Raw genomic sequence first — 8,330 nt, 5'->3', positions numbered from 1 at the left:
TCATCTATTGCATCCGCTGCACCCGATGTGGCCTCCTCTATATTGGGGAGACAGGCCGCCTACTTGCGGAACGTTTCAGAGAACACCTCTGGGACACCCGGACCAACCAACCCAATCACCCCGTAGCCCAACACTTTAACTCCCCTTCCCACTCCACCAAGGACATGCTGCCTGACCTGCTGCGCTTTTCCAGCAACACATTTTCAGCTCTGATCTCCAGCATCTGCAGTCCTCACTTTTTCCCTTCCTAAAAGCAATCTGGAATGGCCTAATTTTAAGATAATGATCTCGTGGTCCCAATAATATCCCCCAAAAGACATGCGCACAATCACAGAAACACACACACTCACCATAAAATAAAGCAGGGAATTCGATCGTTCTACACATTAAGCCTGCTCTGCCATTCCATCATGGCTAATATATTTCTCAACCCCATTCTCCTGCCTTCTTGTTGTAACTTTTGATCCCTTTACTAATTAAGAACCTATCTATCTCTATCTTAATGACTTGGCCTCCACTATCTTCTGCAATGCTGAATTTCACAGATTCACAGCTCCTGGCTGAAGTAATTCTTCCTTATCTCATTTCTAAAGGGACATGACTTCACTGTGATGTTGAGTCCTTGGGTCCTAGTCCCTCCTACTATTGGAAACATTTTCTCCACGTCCACTCTATCCAGGCCTTTCAGTATTCTGTAAGTTTCAATCAGATCCCCCCCTATCTTTTTAAACCCCATCCAAGGCCAGCACATCCTTCCTTTGATATGGGGCACAAAACTGCTCCCAATATTCCAAACAAGGTCTGATCAGAGCCTTATACAACATCAGCAGTACATCTCTGCTCTCATATTGTAGCCTCTCAAAACAAATGCTAACATTGGATCAATTGGAAATGCTGAACCTGTGGCTGTGGGTTAACCTCAAGAGAATCCTGACCTATGACTCCTAAGTCCCATTGTATTTCAAATTTCTGAAGCTTTTCCTTGCCTCTATTCCTCCAACCAGAGTGCATAACCTACTCACTCTCCTAGCCTGGCCCAGTCCTTCTGCAGCCTCCCTGCTTCCTCAACAGTACCTATCCCTCCTCTGTGGGTTGTGCTCATGAGTTCTCTAACCCAGGGAGTTATGAAGCCTTAAATGTTAATGTCAGTCATGATCATGAACTGACAATGGCCAGGTTCCTCAGAATGTACCTCCTACAAAACCATTCCCTTTGCACCCTGGGCAATGGGGATGAACTTCAATCTTTCCAATTCCAGAACAAATTGCCAGCAAACATTGAATAAAAATGCAGGCTAATGTCAAACATATGAAAAGCTTTGCTTTTTTAAAAAAATAATAAAGGTTACGTTTAATTTAAACAATATTTAAACTAATTTAATCCTGCCTAAGGCAAGATTGACCCAGTGCCATAGAGTCACAAAGTTGTATAGCATTGGAGACAAATCCTTCAGTCCAACTCGTCCATGCCGACTAGATATCCTAATTAATCTCATCCCATTAGCCAGCATTTGGCCCACATCCCTCTAAACACTTCCTATTCATATACCCATCCAGGTGCCTTTTAAGTATTGGAATTCTACCAGCCTCCACCATTTCCTCTTCCAGCTAATTCCATACACGCACCACCCTCTGCATGAAAAAGTTGCCAATTAGGTCCCTTTTAAAGATTTCCCCTTTCACCTTAAACCTGTGCCCTCCTGTGGACTCCCCTATCCTGGATACAGATCTTGGCTATTTACCCTATTCAGGCCCCTCATGATTTTATAAACCTCTACAAGGTCACCCCTCAGTGAATGGGCTGTGTAGACTGAGACAAGAGCAGGCCAAAAGCAGGTAATCCTGAAGGTTGTAGTAATGAATGCCCAACCTCTCAATTACAAACATGATACATTTGATTAATTCTGCACAGCCGTCTGCAGTACAAATCCCAAATTACAGATTGCTGCTGCTGTGTGTTTCTTTTATTGTTTTACACACAAATTATTCTCTTGATGTAATAGATGACTGTAGGGTTCTGAGTAATACATTAGTGTGGAATGTGTCTTAACTTTCCCACTGCTTTAGGCAATGGAGTGAGAGGGGGAAATGGACATCTGAATGAAAATAGGATCAAGAAATAATAGGTTATGATCAACACACACAACTTATGCACAAATCAGTCAGGAACTTGTAGCAAGAAAAAGATATCCCGTGAAATGCTAACCACCACAAATTATTGGTTAATTTGCACTGCTACACCATCCGCTGCATGTAAATAGCATCTCACTCGACCTCCCTGTGAGTTTCTTCAAGTTGCTGCATGCGAACATTAATTACCCATCAAATGCACCAGAATTTCAGTCTAGTAATTAAAAACACAGGTCCCCTTTTAATAATGTGATAATTGTTAATTACCGTCAGCCAAACTCTCCTGCCCAGAAAGAGAATGATTGTAAGTGTGGAGATTCACTCCCCAAGGATTTGAACTTTATGGGGAGATTTTCAAAATGACCAATTTCAAAAGTAATTTTTCTTGGTTTTCTTTACTGTTTCTTTTTTCCTCTTTCTCTGAATCCAATCATTTCTCCCTCCCCCTCTATTTTATTTCATGTAACTGATTTGTCAGGAATTCTTCGTGTTCTCAGTCTGACCTCTCTATTTCTCAATTTTTGATTTCAATTTTCAATAAAGGAGACTGACTTTGGTATTGATGGGTTAACAGTCCCATGGCGTTCACCACACTATTGTATTCTCACACTTTCAACAAATTTTTGGAGAATACCTTTTACAGAGTAAACGTAACCAGCCAAGGTTACCCAGGCACAATGCGAGATACCCCCGTTTGAGTAAAATCAAGGCCATGATTCAGTGTCAGTAATGGCTCAGTGGGTCGCGCTCTTGCCTTGAATCAAAACATCACTCCCGAGAGCTTGAACATAAAATTTATGCCAGCAAAGGAGGAGTGCTACACAGAGAGAAGCTATCTTTCTAATGAAACCTTAAATCGTCTTTTCTGTAAAAGATCCCTTACACTCTCTGAAGAAGACTTATTCTGACCTATATTTATTCCATGACTGCCATCACTAACATATACTTTCCTGTGATTTTTAAGAAGATTTGTAGCTCAGGTTGAGGTTCAGGTTGTAAGTTTGCTCAATGAGCAGGAAGGCTTGTTTTCAGACGTTTCATCACCATGCTAGGTAACATCATCGGTGAGCCTCTGGTGTCCTGTCCTGCTTTCTATTTATGTGTGTTGGTCTGTTACAGTGGGTGATATCATTTCTGGTTACTTTTCTCAGAGGATGGTAGATGGTGTCCAAATTGATGTGTTTATTGATGGAGTTCCAATTCTATCAATAAACACATCAATTTGGACCCCATCTACCACCCTCTGAGAAAAATAGCCGGAAATGATATTGCCCACCTGAACAGACCAAGACACATAAATAGAAAACAGGACAGAACACCAGTACTTCGCCAGAGGCTCACCGATGATGTTACCTAGCATGGTGATGAAACGTCTGAAAACAAACCTTGCAGCTCAGCGAGCAAACTTACTGCCTGAACATATTTTCTGATTTTTGTGGATCCTTATTGCACATAAATTGATTGCCAAATTTCCTAAATCACATTACGAAGACTATTAGACCATAAGAAACAGAAACAGGAGTAGGCCATTCAGCCCCTCAAGCCTGCTCCACCATTCAATAGGATCACAGTTGATCCGACATTCCTCACATCCACCTTCCTGCATTTTCCCTGTTATCCTTGGATTCCCCAGACTAATCAAACATCTAGCTTGCCCATCCTTAAATATGCGCAAGGAACCTCAGAAATGCTTCAATGACAGTAAAATGTTTTGCGATCTCCTGAGATTGTGAAAAGAGCAATATAAGTGCTTATTAAATTCTGGACCCCAGCAAGATCTTGGTAAAATGCCTATGGATCAGTATACTGCTGGTGCAGAACAAGGAGGACAGGTTACATAAACCCGAGATGTGCCTTATCATGATTAGAAATATGAAAGGTGATCTTATAGAGGCATTTAATAATGTTCAAAGGGGTTGTTAGGATAGATGCAGATCAGGCAATTCCTCTTGTGGGGAATGCAGATTAATTATGCACAGTTGTCAAGCAGAACATGAGATGCTATTCTTCCAGCTTATAATGAGCTGCACTGCAGGAGGCCTGAGACAGCAATTCAGGAGTCAAATCAGAAAGGGTTTCACTCAAATGTGAGTGGTAATTCGGAACCATTCTCCACCAAGCGGCTGTTGAGGCTGGAGCTCAATTGAAATTCTCAAGCCTGAGATTGCTTGGTGTGTACGACATGGGAATATTCAGAAGTACAGAGTGAAGGTGGGTGAATGGAGTTGAGTTACAGGTCCGCTAATGATCAAATTAAGGTATGCCTGAATGGCAGCTTTGTTTTCTTCATTCTTCCATGGATATCATTGGCTAACCGAGCATTTGTCACCCTTCATTAGAACTGAGCAGCTTGGGAGGCCATCACAGAGGGCAGTTAGGAGTCAACAGTGGAGTCCCATGTAGGTAACGCCCCAAGTCCCTCCTCCCTCACCGCCTTCCCAACCTGAGATCTTCTTCCCGACCTCTCCGCCCCCACCCCAGTCTGACCTATCACTCCTGTTCCCTGGATGCTGCCTGACCTGCTGCGCTTTTCCAGCAACACATTTCCAGCTCCCATGTAGGTAAGACAGGGTAAAGGATGGCAGATCTCCTACCATTTATGAACCAGATTGTTTAAACAATTGATTTTCATAGACACCATTACCAAGACTAATTAAAATTCTAGATTCAGTAATTGAGTTCAACTAGCCACCATGGTGAGATTTGAACCAGTGACCCAGATTTGCTTGCAATAGTAACCAGTGACAATACCATCACATCACCATCTCCTTCCTGCTCCGACACATTTTTTTGTCCATTACCCAATTTTCTGTATTCTTCTTTTCTTGCAAGGAGAAAACCTACTTGCACACAAATACATTTTTGTTTGTGATAATTAACACCCTTGAATTCCATTCCTCTGATATTTTAACTGGATCCATGAACTGTTTACAGTAATGTATCCTTTAAGACAGAGGAACGTTAGACAGACAGGCTTGAGAATGACAGCTATTCGTGAGGCTCAATCAGATAACTAATCAGTTCAGAGTGGACTGCCTATTGCACTGACTAGCAGCATTGCCTACGACACCTGCAAACCTACCCACTCTCTAACGATAGCTCCGACTTCAGTGTAGCTGCTGTATAAATAACACAAGTTATTACTGTTAAAAATAATGACTATGTGGGAGTGATTACTGTGAAGATAATTCAGCCTCCAGCTTTGCTCTCACTGTTTTCTGACAAGCCTACTTTACTTGGTGGCCACACCATCATTCTCCATGTTATTATTCAGGAACACATGCCTCCTCTGTATTGTTGTACCTGGTGTACCCCCTGGCTTGAATCCATTTTAACCCATTGGGGCACCAATGTGGCAACTGAGCTGAATATTACCACCACTGTGTTCACAGCAGGATTCCCACCCCATGTGTGTGTTTTAAGCAGACTGGGTGACCGTTTTGTGGAACACTTACAGTCTGGCCTCTAAAATGACCCCATGCTTCCAGCTGCCTGCCACTTTGACACATCACCGTGTTCCCTTGGCCAACATTTCTGTCTCAGGCCTCCTGCAGTGAAGCTCAGTGTAAACTGGAAGAACAGCAGCTCATGTTCTGCTTGACAACTGTGCAGCCTTCATTTACCCACTCTGGGCCCTGTCCTGACATACGTTGTTTTGAGCACAGCCACTCCATTACCAGCTTATCTTTCTCCCTAGCTTACTACCATCCCTCCCCTTGTCTGTCACTCTCTCTCTCTCTCTCTTTGAGTTCCATCTTCATCTATCCACACAGTCCTCTCCGCCCACCTGTCTCCAACATCAGCAATGAACTACTTTTCTTCGCTACTGTCAGTTCTGATGAAGGGCTGGACTGGAAACTAACTCTGCTTTCTGTCCACTGATGCTGTCAGACCTGCTGAGTTTCTCCAGTAATTTCTGTGTGATTTTGTTTCAGATTTCAAGCATTGGCTATTTCTTTTCTTTTATTTCCTGGTCCCACATCTCCTTGTGCCACTGTCACATGGTCCTCTACAACTCTGCTGTGCTATGACCCTGTGCCTACCCCAGACATTCAGGAGGGGAAGGTGAGCACGGCACCCAAAGCTGACACTTCAGTGCCGTACTGAGCGAGTATTGCCTTGTCTTCAGGATGAAGTGTTAAACCAAGGCACTACCTTCCTGCTCTGTCAGGTGAAGGTCTCCCTGGCCGACATTTCCCTCTCAATATCACAGAAACAGATTGGTTAGCCACGGCTACATTGCTAGTTGTGGGCGGGTGCAAGACTGACTTTGTAATTCTCGTACTGAAAGGTAAATTAATTGGCTGTGGGGTGTTTTGAAACACTTATTGGTGAAAGGCGCTATATAAATGCATGCCTGCCTGGTGAGGGAGAAAGCAACACACCGGAATTGTACCCTCCCTCCCGCTCTCCAACCGCACAGGCGCGCACACACTTCCCTGAGGATAATCGGTGGAGCAGCAGGAACGTTGTTCGGATGTAATCCAAACAGCCACAACTCTTAACCCAAATTCCTGATCAGTTTCTTTAAGAGGGAAGCGAATCTCCTTCCGTGACATTTGGGATTTGAAGAAAGAGATTCGTTGGGGGAGTGGGCAGGAAAAGAAATTTTACAAAGGAAGCGATAAGATAAAGTGCCAGGCAAAATAATCGAAGGTGCAGCCCCAGGCCTATACAAGGTCCAGTGAGAGTTTACATCAAGGGGAGAAACAATCTCGGAATTCAAATACAACTCGTCTGTTTAGGCAATTATATGTAATCCCATTCCTAAACCCCAGCTACATCGTCAGTTTGGTTTTATATAATTTTTTGTCCGTTTGTTTTCTAGTAGTCATTTGCCAAACCCTTTTAATTAACTCCCCACTTCACCACATAGACAAGCTGGACTCGAATTCGCTACATCCGCTAGCTCGATACATTGTAACACAGTGATTTTTTTTTAAATTACAATTTTGTTACAAATTATCCGAGAACAAAAGGAAAGGAAACAATGTTGCAAAGAGACAATAAAATGCAAACAGATACAAAGACACTCACCCCCCAACTCCAGCGAGCCAGGTCTCTCTCTCAGTGAATTCCGGGTTCGGCAGTTCCAGGGTGATCATGCTATTAATATTAAAACCGAATCAAAACAATCCTGTTTTTGACAATGGCAGAAATCCTTCTCCGGTCGTTTTACTGGGGTCTGGAGGGGAGAACTTCCCCCTGTGAAGCGGGAGCTGTTGGCATCGGCTCTCCCTGCCGATCAGTTTCAGCTCTTGTCAATTCCCTTCGCCTCCACCTCCTCCCCGTGTTAATATCACGGTGTCTCCTGTCACTTTAGGGGTCAGGGCTTTCTCCAGCGCGGGGTGGGTGGGGAGTGCTTCTCCCTGTCAGCCTGTGTGTGTGTGGGGGGGGGGGGGAGGGGGGAGAGAGAGAGATCAGAACCACCTCACGCCAGATTTTCTGTGCATTCCCCCCACCCCCTACCACCACAACTCCCTTCACTCCACCTCCCCACCCTCAGGAGGCAACTGCTTAACCTCTGACAACTCTCCCTCTCCCCTTCGTTCATAACCCTCTCCTTGTGTTGTTGCCCCTCTGTCGATTTCTGTGTTTGTCCCCACTCGCTTCCCCGCTCCTTCTTTCTCCTGATCGATTTCCTTTCGGTTCCTGGGAGCTGTCAGCTCAGCTGCGGATGTCCGCGGCGTCCTAGAGAGAGACACGTGGATTGGCGCAACGCAATGGAACAAGTTAGGAATTAACGAGCTGCAATATTTACCCTCACAGGCGTGATATTCCTCTAAACGAAGGCGTTAGACCTAGGCTTCGTCTAACTGGAAAAGGAGAAATCAAGAGTGACCCTATAAAGGCCTTTATGAAGATATTTGATTGAAGAGTTATTTTTAATCGTCACTTTTGCGTGTGGATGGTTGCGCGTTTTTCTTGCCCATCCTTAATAAACCGCGAGGAGGCGGTGAAGAGCAGTCTTCTTGAACTTCCACAATCCGTTTGGTGTAGGATCTCCCGGACTGTTGTCAGGGAGGTAGGGAGTGCCAAGACTTTGACCTAGCCCTATTGAAGGAACAGCTATGTGTTTCCAAATCACCAAGGTGAGTGGCTTGGAGGGGGTGGGGTTCTCAAGTATCTGCTGCCCTTGTACCTCCAGATGGAAGTGGTGTTGGGTTTGGAAGGTGCTGTTCCAGGATCTTTGGTGAATTT

General features: G+C 44.3%; 1 protein-coding gene across 4 annotated transcripts in view; it reads right to left on the bottom strand.

The window, feature by feature from the left end:
* LOC122563049 (ETS domain-containing protein Elk-4-like) overlaps nt 1–7,938 on the bottom strand; it is a 60,198-nt gene extending 52,260 nt beyond the window's left edge. For 2 of the 4 annotated variants that reach the window (XR_006315475.1, XM_043716385.1), the window contains exon 1: nt 7,167–7,937. The gene's annotated coding sequence lies outside the window, so the exon portion shown is untranslated. Of the gene's footprint in view, nt 1–7,166 lie in introns of all 4 variants that reach the window. The other 2 variants (XM_043716383.1, XM_043716384.1) reach the window with 2 other exon arrangements.
* Between the last annotated feature and the right edge of the window lie 392 nt (nt 7,939–8,330).

This window comes from Chiloscyllium plagiosum, chromosome 26 (genome assembly GCF_004010195.1).
Source record: "Chiloscyllium plagiosum isolate BGI_BamShark_2017 chromosome 26, ASM401019v2, whole genome shotgun sequence".
Lineage (NCBI taxonomy): Eukaryota > Metazoa > Chordata > Chondrichthyes > Orectolobiformes > Hemiscylliidae > Chiloscyllium > Chiloscyllium plagiosum.
The sequence above is the reverse complement of the archived record's forward strand: the minus strand, read 5'-3'. Positions and strand labels throughout refer to the sequence as shown.